General features: G+C 38.4%; 1 non-coding gene across 1 annotated transcript; it reads left to right on the top strand.

The window, feature by feature from the left end:
* The first annotated feature begins 9,727 nt into the window (after positions 1 to 9,727).
* Positions 9,728 to 9,834, top strand: LOC111892917 (small nucleolar RNA R71). The gene has a single exon (XR_002850733.1). It is a non-coding gene; the product is annotated as a small nucleolar RNA R71 (small nucleolar RNA).
* Positions 9,835 to 20,700: the final 10,866 nt, after the last annotated feature.

Here is a 20,700-nt window from a genome sequence, read left to right as displayed (position 1 = left end):
ACGGTTTGAGTTTTCTTCTCTATACTCCTGAGTTTATCTTAAGCTGATTCGCTTTAAAGACTAATTTTTGTTTTAGGATAGTTTAAATTTGCGCATTTACTTTCGTTTCTCTCCTATGCACAAATTTAGGGGGAGAAATAAAAACAAAATAAAAATTTTAAAATTTTAAATATATATATATATATATATATATATATATATATATATATATATATATAAACGTTAGAAAATTAAAAAAAATGTTGCCTATAGAATGTGCTTGAAGGGAAGTGAGTGATAACACGCAAACTGAGTCTGCGTAACGTACCCAAAGTTAAAGGGTCTATGCTCTGGTTTGATGCGTCGGTAGGTACGAAGAATTTAACGGACTTGACTAGGTGCAGATGAACTTAAGGAATCTATAGACTTGACAAATCTTGACCTAGTTAGATCCGTTCAGCCTGACAATACGACGCTTGGATTGGTTGAGCAGGGAGATATATATGGGAATCTACTCGTCACATTAAATGAACCCGTATCTGGAACCATGGTTTAGCTTTTCCTCCATGTTCGGATTCTGTCCTTAATTCCCGTATTGATGGGGCGACTGGTAAATTCCAATAAATTAGGTCTGTAGAAAATCATTTTCTTTCTTTCTATCTGTTAGTCATATGTCACCTCCTCTGCGTGATTGGAACAGATCCGACCTGGACTGTAACATATGCAAATCAATTTCTCTGCATATTATACATATATATATATATATATATATATATATATATATATATATATATATATATATATATACGTATGAAATTCCTCCTATCTGTTAGCCATATGTTGTCTCCTTTGCGCGACTAACAATCCGACCTGGTACACAGCATATGCACTATAAGTGATAATACTCTGAATTTGTCTTCTCCCCTAATGATGGTCTGCTCATCCAATGTAAGGAGTACTCTGGAAGTCCTTGATTACCGGGGCATATCTGGAAGCGGGAAACATGTTCCAATCAATTAAAATTGAACACTCAAAGATTGTCTATAGATCTCGCTGCTCAATTTAGGTGGGCAACAATATCCCTGGTCATCGTCAGCTAAATGGTCCTTAAGATATAGTATCTAGAAACTTAGGATCAGATATAATATCTAGGAACTCAGGATCACATTGTCTTGTCACTTATAGTATGTCCTAATTTTGTCACAATTTTTCGTGTTTAAGTGGACAACAATACCGGCGATCGATCAGACAAAGACGTGAAGATGGAAGGTACCGACAAGCGGATAAAGGTTGTCTAAAAACTTTGATCCCAAATCATTCTTAAAGTTAGATATCATTTTATTAAATTTGTTCATAGTTTTCCTCTATGCACAAATTTTAGGGGGGGAATTAAAAATAAATCAAAAATCAAACAAAAATCAGAAAAATTTAAAAATCAAACAAAAAAATAGTGTTATTTCTTGTTCAGAAAATCCAAAAATATTTTTGTTTCTGTTTTTATTTTTCCAGAAAATACCAAAAATCAAAAAATATTTTTTTGTGTGCTAATTTTTCTTTTAGTTTTGTTTTGTCTTGAAAAGTGATTTCAGGCGTAGATAAGACTCGTGGAGACTGTATTGAAGATCTTCTGAGCTAAGGCTTCATTCGTGAGCATCAAAGAATTCTCATTCGAAGGAGCAAGAAATGAAGACTATTCTTCCATCATTCAATCTTTCAACCCAAGAAGCAAGGTGAAGCTGAAATTGAAGATTATGTGACGGATTGCATTGAAGCCTCCTCAATCAGTCTGCTGCTATCTTAAACCTGCTGAAGTGATCCAAAAGATTATTTCTCTCTGATGTTCTCCCTGAAGATTCTCAAGCTGAAAGAGCTATCTTTCAAGAATCTTTTCAAGAAGCCTCCTCACCCAACGTGCGATCAATGTCAAATTTTGAAGAAAAACCCAACCGCTCAAGATGAATTCATTTATTGAAGATTCATGTGTTCATCTTGATGTTGTGAAGAAATTTGAAGATTAATGCTGAAGCCAAGCTCCCAATGAAGATTAACAAGAAAAAGCCAGCTACTTTTTAGGGGGAGTTTGTTGGAACAATTAGAAAAGAAAGCTATAAACCAAAGGGGAGATTGTTTGGTCAAAAAATATGGTTTATACTTTGCTTTTCTAGGAAAATATATTTTTATGTAATGTTGTATGTGTTTTCGGTTTGTGTGTACGGCCGTACACGTCTGTACAGACGTACACAGGGTGTGCGGCTGTACTCATGTGTATGGCTGGAGGTCCATATAAATAGAGGAGAGCATGTGGGAGTGTAAGGTTAGAAGGCTAGAGAATAGAGAGAAAGTTAAAGAGAAGAAGTGTGTGTGAGAGAGAATCTATTGTAAGGAGCATCAATCATATTCATTCAAGAGATTACAGAGTTGTTTTCATTCAGAAAGAGAGCTCTATTTATAGAGCCTCTAGGATTACAAGTTCTATCTGTTCTACTGTGGCCATGCAAGGCACACTGGACAAAAGTAAGTATTCTAATAAAACTTATAAAAACTAAAACTAAGAACTAATACTTGATGACGATGGTTGTAGTTGCAGTACTTCACTGCGGACGAGATTGATTTCGGATCAGAGTCAGATGCAGTATGATTAAATTTAAGAGGGTCACTTTTATGTTCCAACAATTTCCCCCTAAGTGACCTCTTCAACTTCCCTTCATTTATCAAATTGTAGAAATTTGATCAGAATCCACCAGAACTTTCTAATTTCACGAAGCCAAATAATTCTCCTGGAGATTTCAAACTTTACTTGTATTTAGACTTGTGCACTGCAACTTGAGTAATCTCTAATTGCTTCCGGGTCATAAGATTCATAGACATCATTGGGATGAAATATTTAGTTTCATCATTTTTGCGTTTAAAGATGACTCCAAGATCTGGGAAGTTGATTGCTCCAAGGGATCTCTCTTGAAAACCTTCAATCAGCACCAGAGCTGGTTCGAGGGGAGGAAGATTGTACTTCTATGCGAGGGCATGGTGGATATCTGCATCGATTCTAGCAAAGTCAAAGATAGTTTCTTTTAGAAACGTACAAGCCCGTTCGTATGCAATCTTCATCTTCAGACGCTTCTTACACTTGTTTTGAAAAACCTTAGCAATAAAAAAGATTTCCTCTGGGTTCATGCAACGAAAATATGCTTGGGTTCGGACGTAGTCATGGTTCCTTCTTGTGAGAGTGTACTGAACAAACTCTGATTTCATGAACTTCCTGGGCTTGTAGTTCTTCGTTGTGGATCGTTTGTCGTTTGACCAGATCTTTTCAATTTCAGATCCATGCTTGCATGAAATCTGTTAACTCTTTCAAATTCCATTTGCAGTCTCTGATTATCGGGAATGCCTTGGTCAAAGGGTTCGAAGATTGTGAAGTGTTTTGCGTTGGGAGAAATGGGGATGTCCAAATAGCCATCAAAAGGGGGTTCCGCAAAGGTGAGATATGGTTTGTAATCGTCATCTTGTAATCTTTGGTTACGATTGATCCATGAATTAATGAGGGGTTCATCCATTGTGATGTCAAAGTCGTGTTCCCTCCAAAGCAAGTCAGCAAACTTCGCTGCTTTCCAGTCATCTTCTTCTATTTGGTTACAGGAGATTCGAGGGAGTTTTCAGATGACATATGAGAGGCTAATGCTTTTAAATGTGGGGGAGTCTCCGGATGTGAGGAAGTGAGAGGTTGATCAATTTTAACTATTTCTTGGTGTTGCAGTGGAGCCTGATGAGGAGAAGGCATAGGAGTCTTCTGTTTGGGAGATGGTTGCGGAGCGGGAACTTTGTCATGGATGATGGGAGATTTTGAGTGTTGATATGAATGTTGGTGATAAATGCGATATGAATCATGGTTTCACTTCCCCCTCTTGAGGAAGGAGCAACCAGTGCTTCCTCAAGCCCTTTCTTAAGACCATCTATTTTTGCACAGACGTCATTGAATTGAGCTTTGAGTGCATCAGCAAGCTATTGATTATTGGGGATTGCGGTGTTGAAGAGCGGTCGGTGAATTTCCTTGGTTAATTTCAGAAGTTCTTAACCATGATCTTTCGAAGACAGGGGGATCTGCGGAGGCTATTGATTGTTGACTGAAGAATAGAAATAGCGGACATATAAGCATTCTGAGTTTCCTCAACAAGCTTCTTTGAATGAGCAGTTTGGTCCATGATGGCTGAAATGAGTTCATTTTTTATAGTGAATACCTCTGAGATGAGTTTCTCCGCTGTGGTAATGAATTGTGCATGATCAACTTTCCTGCTTGTATCCAAGGCTCAGATACTCATCTCGACTTTGAGAGAGATTCTCTCAGCAGCTAGCCTTTCTCTGGCTTCAAGATGTTCAATATGGTCTATCAAGGTGTGCGGACCTAGAGCGTCTTGTGGTGGAGTGGACTATACATCAGCCATAATTTGATCAACTTTGGCTTGTAGGCTCAAAAATTCTTTGTGGGAGACAACCATTTTCTTCTTCTTCTTCTCTTTGGGTTTGGAGGTGGAATGTTGCGATCCACTTGATTCTTCTTCGTCGAAGATCATCATCATATCATCCGAAGGTTCAGGTTGGTTGACCGCATTGAGGTCAATGTCATCAAAACCAAATGTTGGTGCGAAACTGATCTCGATTGTGGTTCCTTCTTCTTGAGAATCTTGAACAGCATTTGTTGGAGGGTGCTTGGATGGAACTGTAGTATCTTTAATGGACTGAGCATTGCGGATGGTCTCAACCATTTCGGTCATCCAATTCTAGACTTTGAGAATTGTGGCTACGGTGTTGGCATTGTTTGTCGCGCCTGCCCAGTATTTTGCCACAGTTTGAATTTCCTGCTCCTTTTGCTGAAGCTGTTTAGTTTGCTGATCTCTTCTTGCTTGTATTGCCCTTCGAAACGCGTCAAACTTTTTGATACCAGACTCTGTCTTGGGAGGATCTCCAGCAAAGGTATCATCATAATCATAACCGTCAAGTCCTTGATATCGCACTGAGGTGTCCCTCAGGGCATGGATCATTGCACATTTGTGCTCACTGTGCCTAAACCACTTGTAAAAGATGTAAGTAGAGTAGGATTTCCTGTGCTTCCTCGATCTCCTTGACCCGTGGTTAAGTGTGGCCTTGGCTCAGTTCTGGCATGAGCTGAAAAATTGCCCTGCAGTTGGGAAGGTGTTTGTGGTGTTTGGATTACAAGGTCTAGAATGGATCGCAACTCTTGTTCCTGAAAGAAATGAAGTCTGGAAGCCCTGGAGATCTTAGGGAGAGAAGAAACAATTAAATCCTTTCGGATTTAGCTCAGGGTGAGTCTCCACGATGTGATGAAACGTGCACACTTTGTGTGCTTGAGTGGCTAGAGAGGGTAGTAGCAAATGGGTTTGCGGGAACCCCAAGGACTACTAGAGCTTGTTGAGAGGGTGCGGTATCGGTCCGCAATCGCATTTGGCTAGAGTAGGGTTTTGTTTTTCTTTTCTTGAGAATACGGATTGGTACTGAGTCATCATCAGACTCATCAGGAGATCGATGGAAATCAGATTCATCATCTGAAGACACAACGTGTCTAAGTTTTTGTTTATGTGAGAGTTTTTCTTTCTTGACTGCTGGACTTTTAGCGGATGTGTCACTTTTCTTGGCCTTGCTCCGAGGCCTCTCTTGGATGAAACCAGCAGCTTAAGTTGCTGAGTTAAAGGAAGATTTGATTGAGTGGTAGAAGATGGGGCTGGGGTACGCTCTGATTTGCTGGGTGCTGATGAGGCTAGTATATGCTGACTAGGTAGAGGTGGGGTAGGAAGGTATGGGTCAATACCTTCTGTAGCCTCTATATGATCCGTGACTTTTTTGGTCTCAAGTCCAACAGTAGTCAGGATGTGAATGGGTAAGCATCAATTAGGTCCAAATAGAGATTGATCTTTAGAGGGTTCGTAACTTCTAAGAGTATGAGTAGCAAAGAACTTGATGTCGTTACCCATGCTGATCTTGGCGTCTTGATGGAGGTCCGAAATGCAGAGAGGCTAGAACCTTGCAAACTTGAGCTCTGTTGGGTTTTCTTTTGGATGTTCCTTAGGGATGTATTGAAGAAAATCATCCCATAGAATTTGGTCATAGTTGACGTCATGACCAGTGAATATTCTGCATAATAACTCTAGTAATTTGAGGCCCATGTTGCCGGTGCCTCCGGTTCTTCTTGATAGACTGCGGATCATGAAATGGCAAACAACTTCCAGACCGCAGGTAGCTGATTCTTCTTAAACTCGACGATACTCTTAAGCTTTTTTTGTTATCCCATCTGGTAGGGAGTAGAGGTGATGTCCGTCATACTTGGTGAAAAGAATTTGGTAGAGGGATGCACCAAAAGATTAATGGCAATAAGAAACTTGTCTTTGGTCAAAATGACCAAGGAATCATCCATTAAGTTTAGATGAACTTCTTGAAGGTTGGTGAGGGGGCGGTACGCTGAAAAAGCGCATTTGAATAATGTGGAAAGTGGAACCACATTTATGAATGCTTCAAAAGGTCCAGATAGTGGGTGATTGGAGATGAACTTGATCATAAGACGGATGGAGTCATTGTAAACAGAATGTTCATCGAAAATAGCCCTAAAATTTCTAGATGTAATCAAAGGCGACTGGTTTCTCATTGCAGAATCAGAACTAGCAAGTTGAGCTGATGCAGAAGCCTTTGATTGCTTCCTTGAATTGCTTGAGTCCGAGTTCTCCTAATTTGACCCAATAAATGCTAGGAGAAATAGTGAATTCTCTGTTATATAACCAACCCACCTAGTTTTTGAAATTTGTCACCACACTTTGCGGCATGTTGATCAGAAGTTGGTACAATGGATGAAGGTCAAAAACATTTCCGTGAAATTGCTCATTGGTTCTCCTTGTGGCCATTTTCTGCAAAATAGACAAGAAACAAACCCAAATGAAGAAACAAAGATCACAATTTAAACCAAAACCCACATAATTTTAATTGAACAGAGCTCACGTTGTGAGCTCGAAAACCACGTCGTGAGCCGTGAACGACAGTCGTAATCGATCCAAAATCAAGCATCGCAAAGCCAAAATCTTGCCAAAGGTTTTATAAAATAGCATTCTAATGTTCAAAAACCACACATGCAGTAACTAGTTCACTAAAAATCGACTTCAATTTCGGTATTTTCCATTATGAACAAACCCTAGCCCCTAAATGCACAAAATTAGCAAAATCAAGAAGATTAGAATATACTGAAATTGAAGAATAAACACGCAATCGGGAGGACCTTGAAGAAATTAGCAGAAAATCAGGGAGAAATCGAGTGTGGGGTACCGAAAATGGATGTTCGAGTGGTTTAAAGAAATGTGACAAAAAGTTGAAAGTTGTGTTTTATAACTGCACCCCCCCCCCCCACCGGTGTTTTATAGCTCACGTCATGTCGTGAATTTTGAAGTGTGCTGTGGAATCATGACAAATTATTTTATCACGCCGTGGGCCTATTACCACATCGTGTTATCGAGGTTTTTGACCAAAAAAACCATTTTTTTAAAAAAATCAACCATTCCTTAAATTAAAACCCCACACTTGATTTTTACTTATCCTTAAAATAAGATGACCTTGATGATTATTTATCCTAAAACTTAAATAAATATGCAGAAAAACGCATACCAAGCTCGGATTGCCTCCCAAGAAGCGCTTCTTTTTGTTGGAGTCATGAGTCGGACTCCGTGCCGCCTTACGTTCTACTGTTTGGACATTCGATCACCAATATCACCTATCGTTCCCTCTATCTTTTCTTGTACGCTTGCACCCTTCTTGAATATGATGTCTTAGAATTTTCCTTTTGCACCTTAGAATCGACTTCCTCGAGCTTTCGTTGTACCCCTTTATTCTCCACAACAAGTACCGATTCTCCTTTTTCTTTTTGTAGCTCTAGAACATCACCATTCTCCTCATCCAAAGTTGGTTGTATCAAGTCTTGTATAATACTTCTTCTGCATCACTTGACACAAAACTTTCTTCACTCTCCTCACTAACTAGAGAACTTGGAGTTTTATAAGAAAGACTTCAAAAACCATTGGAATCGAATCTCTAGACTTAGTACGCTTGACCCTTTCTATTATTCTAATTTCTTGTTCAATTAATTTCTCCAACTCTTCAAACTCGTTTTCTTCATCCATAAAGAATACTTTATTTCAAGCACAATCTCTCTTGAATCCGTCTACCACTCCAAAAGTCATTTCCAGATCCCCCATTCGCAATGTAAGTTTTGACTCGCAAATATCCACGAAGGCTCGTGCGGTATTAAGAAAAGGGTGTCCAAGGATAAATGGGACATCTTTATCCTCATTCATGTCTAGCACCACAAAGTTAATTGGAAAGACAATTTTTCCAGTTTTTACCAAAATGTCCTCGATTATGCCTCATGGATGAGTCACTGAATGATTAGCCATATGAATCGTCATTCTAGTAGCTTTCAATTCTGGAAGGTCGAGCTTCTTATAAAATGAACAGGGCATCAAATTTATACTTGCTCCAAAATCGGCTAAAGCATATGTCTTTATGTTGTTTCCGAATTCACATGGAAGTGTAAGGTGTCTAGAATCTCCCATATTCCTTGGTATACCTTCCATAATAAACTTAGAACTATGCTCACTAAGCACTACCTTGGGGATCTTCTCTAGTTTTTGGCGAGTGTCAAGTAAGTCTTGAAGAAATTTGGCATATTTGGATACTTTTTCCAAGGATTCAATAAAAGGAGTATTGATAGGAATATCATTAACTTGTTTCATAAATTTGATATGATCTTGCTCCAACAGGTGAACTCTGCCTCGAGAAGGAAATGGTAGTGGAGGTTGATAAGCTTGAACATCAGCAAAATTTTCCTGCCCAAACTGGGCCTACGTCATGAGTATTGAATCCTCACGTCTTGAGGTCAGTAATTCAGCAACATTATTATATTTGATTTTTATCCGATTTGGCTGTGATTCAGGTTGCTTTATCTCTTCTTCCAAGGATTCTAAGAACTCAGAAATCGTGTCTTCTTCAGTAGTGATGACCATGACATGTGGTGGCAGTTTCTTATCGGGAACTAGTGGAGGTAACCATTCGTTAACCAATGTAGTTGATTGACCAAGTTGAGTCTGAATGTCTTTAATGGAAGCTTGATGATTTCTCATAGTAGTATCAGTTGCACCGTGACATTTTTCTAAAGCCTCCATGAACCTAGTAAGTATGGACTCCAAATCAACTTTCTTTTTAGGTTGTGGTTGTTCTTTTTGGTTAAATCCTCGGCTTGTTTCCCTATATTTCTCTTCTTTTTGCTTTTTTAACTAATCGTAAGGCAATCATTCCTTCTTTGGCTTCCTTCAATCTTCATCGTAGCGGTCTGCACTAGAGTAATATTTGAGCCTTCCTATTCCCATTCTTGTCCAAATGGCAATCTTTCGTCAAATGTGGACCATTGCAATTTTCACAGCCCACACGTATCGCGTGAATGGATTGGTCTATCTTTGTCATTCTTCTATCCATGCTACTTAACATTGCCATTAATGCCTCCATATATTCCGAAGCACCATTCTTGATCCCCCTAGTTCTATCATTACGAGGGTTGTGATATTCCCGTGAATGCTTCGAAAACTCTTTGATTAATTCTTTAATCTCAATGGGATTTTTCTAATTTAAAGGTCCTTGCGAATCATGGAGTTGCCTCGTCATGATGTTTACCCCATCATAGAAGATTGAGATCTCTTGTTTCTCATTTAGGTCATTTTGGGGACAATTTCTTATTAACCCTTTATACCTCTCCCAAGCCTCATATAAGAACTCCCCCACTTGTAGGTCAAAGTTTTCTATGGCCTTCTTGAGTTTAGAAACTTTAGATGGTGGGCAAAATTGCTGGAGGAAATCTTCATGCATTTATGCCCAAGTGGTGATTAAGCCTGGTGAAAGTGCCTTCAACCAGTCTTTAGCTACTCCTTTAAAAGTAATCGGAAGCAAGACAGTCTCTCGAGGAACATTAGGAATTTTGAAATATCCAGCTATGTCATTGACTTCAACGAGGTGCTTGTATACATCTTTATGGTCTTTTCCGAAAAATGGAATATCCTTTAGTACGGTAAGGATACATACCTTAAGCTCGAAGGTAGCAGTAGCGGGAACTATAGGTTGCACAAGTCCAAGACCGGTGTCCTCTAGTAATCCTTTCTTGTAGGCCTCCATCATCATGCCAGCAATGTCCGTCATGATGCTTTTTGGCTCGCTTTCAGGTTCACTACTTTTGTCGGTTTCTGATTCGGGCTCGTAACCGGATTCTTTTTTAATAGGAGTAATCTCAAAGATTTCGTTTTTTCTCTCTTATTTCAGAATTTTACTTGATCCTCCTACGTTCTTGTCCTTCTTCTTATGAAAACATGACCATGGATCTTTAAGTGGTCGTGTCAATGGGGTGTTAGATCCACAGGTCATATAGTACAGCAACAAAAACACAAATAAAAACGTAAAAACGAACAAAAACTAACTAAAAATTCCTACTGAACGTTCACCACGACGTGGTAATGATACGAACTTGTGGGGAAGCAGATAAACTAAACAGTAAACAAAAACGAAACAAAATGTGAAACAACCGCGCTCACGTTGTGAACTTTAAGTGCTCACGTCCCGGGTTCAATAATTCAAACAAAAAAACTAATGCTAAAAATTAAATTTTTGCAGGTTTAACCCCACAAAAAGGATCGATTAATCTAAAGCAATTAAATTAAAAGCTAAAATAGTCGTTCCCCGATAGCGGAACCAAAAAACTTTATGTTAGTGCAGACTATACCTTTCTGGCTTTAAATTTATATCCTAACTACTTATCTACTATTACACCTATAGGCAGTGTACCTACTAAGATAATAGTATAGTAAACTAAGTCGGGGTCGAACTCAGGGAACATGTTGGAAAATATTTTGATGTGATTGTCACTTGAAATAAGTTGAGTATTGATTTACATTTTCTAACAAATATTATCAGAATGTTTCAGGTTGTAAATATACTGAAGATTCAACAAGTGTTTGAAGAATTAGATGTTGGAGCACTTGAAGTTGAACATGGAGCACCCACTGTACACTTGGAGCACTTGTTGTTGACATGGATCGCTTGCTAAAAGCTATTTGGATCATCATGATCTATGATTGCACATCTAGATCATATGTGGAGCATCAAGATACTGATGGATCATTTGGAATATTGATGGCTCATCAGAAACATTGTTGACTCATCCACAACTCTATGACTCAACAAGAGTTGATGGCTCAACAAGAATACTTGGTGGCTCAACTCAAGTCAACGGATCAACATGATCACATTGATGGTTCAACAAGACTACATATGACTTATCATGTACAATGAAGGCACATCCAAATGCTCAAAGGAACATGAATTTCATCCATGGTCCATCATGAACATGTGGTGGTACATCCTCAAGTTCAAGTCATAGTCCAAAACTTAAGAAACAACTCAACTTGGTCAACGACACTTCTGGAAGTTGATGACATCTAAGAAGACAATTGAGCAACATGATGCTCATGTTGCTCATCACTTATTCAATGTTGATCAAGAAGGTTCAAGAATCATGAAGACTCATAACTTGGATGGAACCCTTACGGAATACTAACGAAATTGGAATATTCCATCCATTCTCCGTTAAGTAGGGCAAAGGTATCAACTGATGATTAAGTCTTAATGACATGTCGACACCTGATTGGTCAAGCCATGTCATGGGCTTTTCCAAAGCCTATAAATAGGCCCCTTGGGATCCATTATAAAGTTTCTCTTCCTTGCTCATTCCAGATCATTCTGCACAATTGCTGCTTAGATTAGTCTTTAAAGATCCATTTGAGTGTTTTAGCTTGTCTATCATTCAAACACATGTAACTGAATCTTAATGAATATGAAACAATTTTAAATCATTGATCTTTAACATATAAAAAACGTTTTTATCAATAACTTGGTGATTCACAACTCTTTATTTTTCGCATTACTTGCCACTTGACGATTCTGAAACTCTGTTTCAGTATTTTCTACACTTGGACTACTCTAGTCTAGGTTTACTGAATTTTTCTCTTTTCTTCATTGGTATTACAGCTTGAGTGATCGACTTTAAGACTTAGAAAACTTTTCACAATTTTTTTTTAAAGTTTCAAACTAGTTTACCCTGTTCTCAATGGCAAGTGTGAATCAAAACCAAAATGTTCTCTATTCTGTCTCAGTTGCAAACAATCTTGGAGTAGGAAATCGTGCACCTATCCTTGTGCCTAGTGAATACACTTCTTTGGCAGAACGCATCAAGTACTACCTGGAAGGTCATGACTCTGACATTTGGACTTTCATCTCCACTGGGAAACATTCTCCAGAACTTTTGAAGGACATCAGAGTTCCTGAAGCTGATGTCTCTCCTGAAACCTCCAAAGCTATCTATGGATCTATTTCCTCTGTTGTTCAACTTCGTGACAGGAAAATCAAAAAGTTCGAGGCTAAGGCAATGCAAGAGCTGTTATCTGGAATTCCTCATGACATCTATGAGAAACTTCCCGATGAAGACAAGAGTTCACCCTTTAATGTCTGGAATGCACTCAAGAAACAATTCGTGGGAATTGATAAGATCCTTCCAAACAGAAAGAAAGTTGCATTAACAAACATGGACAACTTCAAGATGTTACCTCATGAAACTCTCTTTGATGCATACTCTAGGTACAACATTGTTGTCAATAGGGTGAAGAAACTCAAAGGAGAAAGATCGCATGAGGATTTCAATCTGAAATTCTTGAACAATTTATCTCCAAAATGGGATACAGTGCATTTGATCATACTGCAAACTATAATCAATCTATACATCATGTCTCTATTTCATCTGTATGCGGAACTGCAACAACATGAGCCGAAAGTCAACAAGCTAGCTCAAGCAACTCCTTTTGATAATCAAGGACATGCCCTGGGAAATTCAGCACCCATGGCAAATCATTCTCAAAACTTGATTACACATCATAATCCAATCCCAAACCACTTTGCTGATCAGTTTGCCAACCAAGGATATGAAGCATATCCTTATCAAAGTTCGAGTATGGCTCAACAATACAACCAGAATTCGTACATGTCAACTCAACAATCTCTTCAGATCGCAAATGGGTACATGGCTAATCATCAAGCTTTTATTGGAACTACAATGGAATCTCCTCAAATTAATGAGGAAAAGGAGTATGAAGAATGCTTGGCGCTCCTAACCAAGTTGAATCCAAACTTCAAGAAGTTTGTGAACAAGCCAACTGGGAACTTTAGAGCACAAAGTTATCAACAACCCCAACACTATCATCAAAACTATGGAAACTTCCAAGGAGGAAGCAACAGTCAACAAAGCTTCAACTCTCAAAATTCAAATTCTGAAAGTTACAATTCTCAGAGGATGAACTCAAGGGTTCAAGATAACAAGTTGAATTCCTATGAAGATAATCAAGTAATCAGGTGCCACAACTATCAAGGTGAAAATCATTTTACCAAGGATTGCAAAATGAAAAACAAGAAGGTCAAAGACGAAGCATACTACCTTCAAAAAGCGGAGCAGATCAAGAAGCAGTCAAATGACAAAGGCTTCATGGTCATGGAAACTCCAAGTGTGGAAGTCTGGGAAACAGATGATGAAGTAGATCAAGCTGAAGAAACTGAAGCCTACAAGAACTACTTCTGCTTCATGGCTGATGACGACAAAGAGCCATCTCCTTTCCATCAACAAGTTGTTGAAAAGGTATGCTTTATGCTTCGTGATAATCATTTAACTATAGAGCCTTTTAATGATGACATTGACCATATTTCTGAAATGATCAAAGAATATGTCACCAATCCTGAATATCGTGTCAGTTACTACAAAGATGAACTGACCAACAATCAGTTCAGACTTAAAGAACTGAGATTTTGTATGGCTAAATTAGAGAATGACCTCGCAATCAAAACTGAGGCACATATTACGTCAGTTGAACAATATGAAACTGTATTGAATCAATGTGACATTATTGCAAAAGACAATCGTGAGATGTACGCCCAAATCAATAAAAAAAGCCAATAGCTATAAGGCATCCAAAACCCTTCTTGAACTGAACTCACATGCCATTCTCAATGGACCAGAACCTTCATGGATCAAATATGGTCTTGGTTATGATGAAATGAACAGGGAAATCATGGGACTCAATATTCAACTAGAGTTGTTACCATGTGATCCAAGTCTCTTCACTGGAGACAATGAGGATCATGAAGAGGTGGTAAATTGCAGTCCTGATGTAATTACCACTTCATCCTCAAGCATCCCATTAGAAGTCACATCATCCCATGATCTTCCAGACTTGGACACTAAGTCTGACTCTCTAGTAGAATTTTCTCTTGAATGTCCTACCATGGAAAGTTTCAATTCAGAAGATGCCACTTCTGAAAAAACCAAATATCCCTGACTCTAAATCTAGTGATAAACAGCCCAAATCATTTGTGTGAATAGGATATTCCAAGACTGAACCCATTGAATTCCTCAGTCAAGAATCATTTCCATCTCTTACTGCTTACGTCTCTGGAACAAAGGACTTTGGATGTAAATATTCTAAGAAACAACAGACTTGAAAATCTCCAACACCAGTCAACAAGAATGACACCCTGAAGACTGTGAGCAATGATAAAACTGTTGTTGAAATACTAAAGAGACCCTTTGTTCCAATCAGGATCTCTTCACCCAGTCCTAAACAACAAGAGACAATTGTACAACCAACTAATGTCTCTAAAGACAAGGGAAAAGAGAAAATTAATGTCTCTAAAGAACAAGGTCCAACTATAGTGTTGGGGTGCAAAGTTCTTCATTCATGACTTTGTAAATGTTTGACTTTTGTAAAACCCACTTGCATATGGTGCTTTAGCCTTTAGACCCATTTGTTAGTGAGAGTGAGAGAGAGACATGTAAACACCTCTATATAAGGTGGGTTTGTCCACTTGTAGAGGTGTGCTTGAGAGATGTAAAAGTTGAGTGTGTAAGTGTGTGTTATTTATGTAATATAGATCTAGATACTTTTTGTAACACCATATACAATCAATACATCTCTTAAACACCCAAATCACCATGTTCAATTGTGCAAGCTTTAATTCTGCATGCCAAACCATGTTCTTTGTCACTACATTTGGTATCAGAGCGGATCTTCAAGATCAAGGTGATATTTGAAGAACGATTCTCGGTTTGGCAATTTTTGTCACAGTTTTGAGCAATTTTGGTGAGTCTCTCTCTATGATCTCTCGTAATATTTGAATTCGTGCATTGCGTTTTTGTCTTGTGATCGTTTGACTCATTGGATCAAATTTTCTTTGAAAAACCCATTTGTTGTGATCCAATAATTTTTTGTTGATCAATGCTCAATCCAATTCCAAATCCGTATGTTTGATGTGATTCTAAATTTTTTTAATCCATTTGTTTGTTCGAAGCTCAAGTTGTATTCATTGATTGTGACAAACGAAACATAAGCCCAGATTCGAATTATCCTGTTCATATAGTCTGATTGTGTGAAAAAGTTCGATCCATTACTGTTCACAATTTATGGAGCCCAAAACGTCTAGTTTGATTCGATTTCATTAAATGAGTCCAATAATTTGATAAATGCTTTCAGTATATCTCACAGTTGTTTTTCTTCACCTTACGCTTAATATCTTGTACGATCGACTGTTCTTGAATTGCTTTTCTTCAACTTGTTCTTACATACTCGTTTTTCATCTCTTCATTCTTAACAATCGTTTGGTATTGATTGTTAATCCGAACCTAGAAATCGATTTCAGATGATTTGTGTTTGATGAAATCAGGTTTGTTTGTACCTAGACTTTGAAATCGGAAATTGGTACTTTGATTTTGATGAAATTGTTGATCAAGAACACCCGATGAAGGTGTAGAACAGCTAATGGAACATCGTTTGATCTGAAATTGGACATTAGAATCGTCAATTTCGTGTTTATGGTTCGTTGACTCTAAAAAGTCTGTGAAAAAGTTTGATTTGAACAACGATGATAAATAGTTCAAACTAATGTTGAAATTGAGTTTGGTTAGTTGATTCGGTTCAATCTGTGAGTTCGCAAGCTTGATTTGTGCTGGTTAATTTGATGTCGATTGAAGTAATAAACGAACATATGAGTTTTGGTTTTGGGTTCTTGAATGAAATGCAGATATCAATTTTTATTATTAAAATTGGAGTCCACTATTGATTTCGAATGGTTTGGATTGTATGATGATCGAGTCGACGTTGATGATGTAGATTAGAAGATCTGTGATTTGGGAATCAAACGAAATCGATTTTGTGTTGGGAACGAATTGTCAATTTCGTTCGTTTGGGGTCGAATGATAATCACGATCAGAAAATTGATATTAGATATTGTATGGTTGAAACCTTGGATCGGAACAAAGAACTGGGTAAACGTACGAAAGATGCTCTGATTTGAACGAAGGGGTTCTGATTTTGGATTTGGGGCAAATTCTTCGAATGTTTGGAGTCGATTTTGGTCGATGTGGTCCCTATAATGTTAAGATTCGAAGATTTGGAAATCGATGGTTGGAAGTTTGTTTTTGTGGTCGATGATGTTGATGTCGGTTGATTTTAAGAGTCCCTGCGATGAATTGTAAGAACGAAATGTTGATTCGGAGGTCAATTCAGAGGAATTAAGAGGTTACTGTTCATTCAGTGGGGCTTCGTATGCTTCGAATTCGTACGTTTGGTTGAAAAAATTTCGAGTGTGTTGGATGCAGTTTTGTCGCTTCGCACCAAGTGGATTGTCCTGAGATTTCATACGAATGGGAAGAAGGATTTCATACGAAGCGTTCCATTGAAGAAGAAAACAAATATTTTCGAATTGGGTCCCTGATCTTTTAATAAAGTGACACAAAGGTCTAACTTCGAATGATTGGAGGCTTAGAATGATTGGAGGCTTCGTATGTTTTTCTCAAAAAGCAAAATTTTCGAAAATCACCCCTGAAATTTCGAATGTTTGGCAAACTTCATCAATTTACTCAAGTTTCGAATATTTGACACTTTTCACCCAAATTCGAAATTTTTTGGAGCTTCGAATATTTTGCGGATTCTTCGAATGTTTGGTGCACAATGGCAGAATTTTCGAAAATAGTCCCTAAGGCTTCGAATGTTTGGCGGTCCATACCCAAATTCGAAAAAGGACTGTTTTTGCTGGAAATTGAAAATTGTGCATTTCAGGCCCCTGCAGTTTGTGCAAATTGACACTTTTTACCCAGATTTGAAAAAGGGGGAGAGTTTTGCATATTTTGCTATGTTGGGCGCAACGGGTCACTGCAGAATTTTGAAATTGACAATTTCTACCCATTTTTGAGAAATTTTGTCAAAGGCAATCCGTGAACGAAGATAAAAATTGATTATTTTTTGGATTTTCCGGATTGAAGCAGAAAGTTTATGCCACATGTTAAGGGGGAGTTTTGACACGAAAAATTCCAAATAGAGCACGCTCTTTTTCCTTGGAGTTTTATAATCAAATTTCGATTATAAAAAGGGGAGAAGTTTTATATGGAAATTCGAACTTGAATTTTTCACATTACGCGGATTTGAAGACCGAAGTGATCTTGAAGTTTTGAAGCTACGAGATGATGCAATTGGATGTTTGGAAGTGATATATTCGAAATGGGTTTGGTTTTATTGAAGATGTTTGGGGTGTGTTTTTATGCGCAACTTTTGGGGGATTATTTGGAGTTTGGAATACTCTTGATCATTCGTTTCTACTCGGTTTGTATGGTCTCACATCCTAGAGCCCAAATTGAAGAGTCATGGAAGAATTGAAGATTGAAGTTCGTTTCGACATGTGTCACCTTTGAGGCTCGAACCACGTAGTGCTTGATTTTGGAAGATTTAAAGTGGGTCATTCATTCCTAACTTTGAGGGGGAGAATGTTGGGGTGCAAAGTTCTTCATTCATGACTTTGTAAATGATTGAATTTTGTAAAACCCACTTGCATATGGTGCTTTAGCCTTTAGACCCATTTGTTAGTAGAGAGAGACATGTAAACACCTCTATATAAGGTGGGTTTGTCCACTTGTAGAGGTGTGCTTGAGAGATGTAAAAGTTGAGTGTGTAAGTGTGTGTTATTTATGTAGTCTATATCTAGATCCTTTTTGTAACACCATATACAATCAATACATCTCTTAAACACCCAAATCACCATGTTCAATTGTGCAAGCTTTAATTCTGCATGCCAAACCATGTTCTTTGTCACTATATATAGGAAGACCAAGAGAGTACCTAAGGCTAAGAAAAGCCAAGGGAAAACCAGACATATCAGTCCTCCTAAAACTTCAAGGACTTAGAGAACTTCTCCTTCCAATCATGATTTCTCAAATTCTGGATTTCCAAACCAAACTGGAACTTACTATCAGAATAATTTCAGACCTAACAACCTTCCTGATTTGTCTGAAATGATGAGACCAATACCTGTTCACACCAACCCTTTCATGTATCAGAATAGTAATTACCCTATGAATTCTATTCTTGGTCCACATTATGGTTTTTCTCCGTCCATAGGAGGGAATCACATGTTTGGGGGAAACTCTGGGTTTCCAATGATCAATCAATTCATGGGAAATACCCAGTTTCCCATGTTTGATCAATTTGGAATGCCTGTGAACTTTGGATTTCCTTCTTTAGGAATTCCTACTCAGTTCACCAACTCTCCATTCTTCCCACAGACCAAACCTTAAAAGAAGACCACTAAAAAGGTCAAAACCAAGGTCTCTAAATATCAAGCAAAACCCAAAGTGGTTGATGCAAAACATGAAAAGACTGTCCCAACTCCCACAAATCCGAAGGAAGCTAACACTCAAGGACCCAAACAAACATGGGTACCTAAACCTTCTCACTAATTGCAGGCTTTTTGTGTCAGGGTACCACATGACAATACATGGTACATTGACAGTGGATGCTCCAGGCACATGACCGGGCGCAAAGGATATCTTACAGATTTCAAGATCACTATGCCAGGTCAGTATGTTACTTTTGGAAACAACATGAAGGGAGATGTTATGGGACACAGAAACATATCAAACGGGAACTTTACCGTTAAGCATGTAGCATATGTAGACGGTCTTAAACATAACCTTATCAGTGTTGCAAAACTTTGTGACAATCATCATGAGGTTTTGTACCAAAACCAAGAGTTTGATTATGGATACCATCAAGCGCATCCTTGTTGATTCCCCACAAAATGGGAACATGTATACTCTTCATATTGAATGAATTGAGGGAAATCCTAATATTTGTCTTCTTTCCAAACCTACCACTGACATTAGTTGGTTGTGGCATAGAAGACTCCCTCACCTCAAGTTTGGTTATATCAACAAACTCATTGGAAAGAATCTTGTGAGAGGACTTTCACTGTTAAAACTTGACAATGATATACTTTGTGCTGCCTGTAAACAAGTTAAAATCTCCAAATCTCCACACAAAAGTATAACAGAACATAGTGTATCGAAACCTCTTCTGCTTATACATATTGATCTATGTGGTCCCACTATAGTTCCTAGCTTAAGTGGTAAGAAATACATTCTTGTGATGGTGGACGACCATACCGAATTCACTTGGGTGTACTTTCTGCGAAACAAATCTAAAAACACAAATGAGCTAATCAACTTCATTCGCTACATAGAAGTTAGGGTAGGCAAGCCACTTAGAAGATTAAGAAGTGACAATGGTGGCGAATTCAAGAACAACGCCTTAGATAGCTTTCTTATATCTAAAGGCATCGAGCACAATTTTTCTGCACCCTACACTCCACAACAGAATGGTGTAGTTGAAAGGAAGAACCGGACACTATGTGAAGCTACTCGATCTATGATGATCTTCGCAAACCTACCACAATACTTTTGGGTTGAAGCCACTGCAACCGCTTGTTTCACTCAAAACATATCCCTGATCAACAATAGGCTTGAAGTCACTCCCTATGAAGCAATGAACAAGCGGAAGCCCAATGTCAAATTCTTTCACATCTTTGGCTGTCGTTGCTACATCAAGAACAATTGGGATCAACTAGGTAAATTTACACCCAAGGCTGATGAAGGTATCTTTCTTAGATATTGCCTTCATGCTGCAGCATATAGAGTTCTGAACAAAAGAACTAGGGTGATAGAGGAAATCAGTGATGTCACTTTTGATGAAAGTTATGTAAGGGTTCTGGATCCAAACCACTTTGGTCCTCAAATGGTAGTACCATTTCATAAAATAAAACAGCCATCACCTGCTAATACTTTTGCTCCAGTCCATGCTATTGAAGTAGATTTTGATTTCCTCTTTCCAACTCAACCTCTGCCCTTGAATCAGAAAAGCTCACAAAAACAGTTTCTCATGATATCTCTCAACCTCATCAACCATCAAAAGTCTCAAGTTCCACCAAAGCTCCGGTTGAGGGGGAACCATCTTCTAAACCTTCTAACCCAACCTCCCATTATCAATCTGGACCAGTCATAACACCAATCACTGCATCTTTCGAGGGGGAACCAACTTTGAACGGTTCCATTCTTAAAGGTACTTTACAATCATCCCAACTATCTAGTCATGGTTTCAGGGGGAACCCTACTCGACGGGTTCCAGTCCCTCAAGTTCCTTCACGTATACTCCATTTGTTGAATTCAAGCATGCAACAGTTGAAGGGGAACCACCTGTTTCAGGTAGTTCTGGACTC

This window comes from Lactuca sativa, chromosome 3 (genome assembly GCF_002870075.4).
Source record: "Lactuca sativa cultivar Salinas chromosome 3, Lsat_Salinas_v11, whole genome shotgun sequence".
NCBI lineage: Eukaryota > Viridiplantae > Streptophyta > Magnoliopsida > Asterales > Asteraceae > Lactuca > Lactuca sativa.
This window is presented reverse-complemented; position numbering and strand designations above follow the sequence as displayed.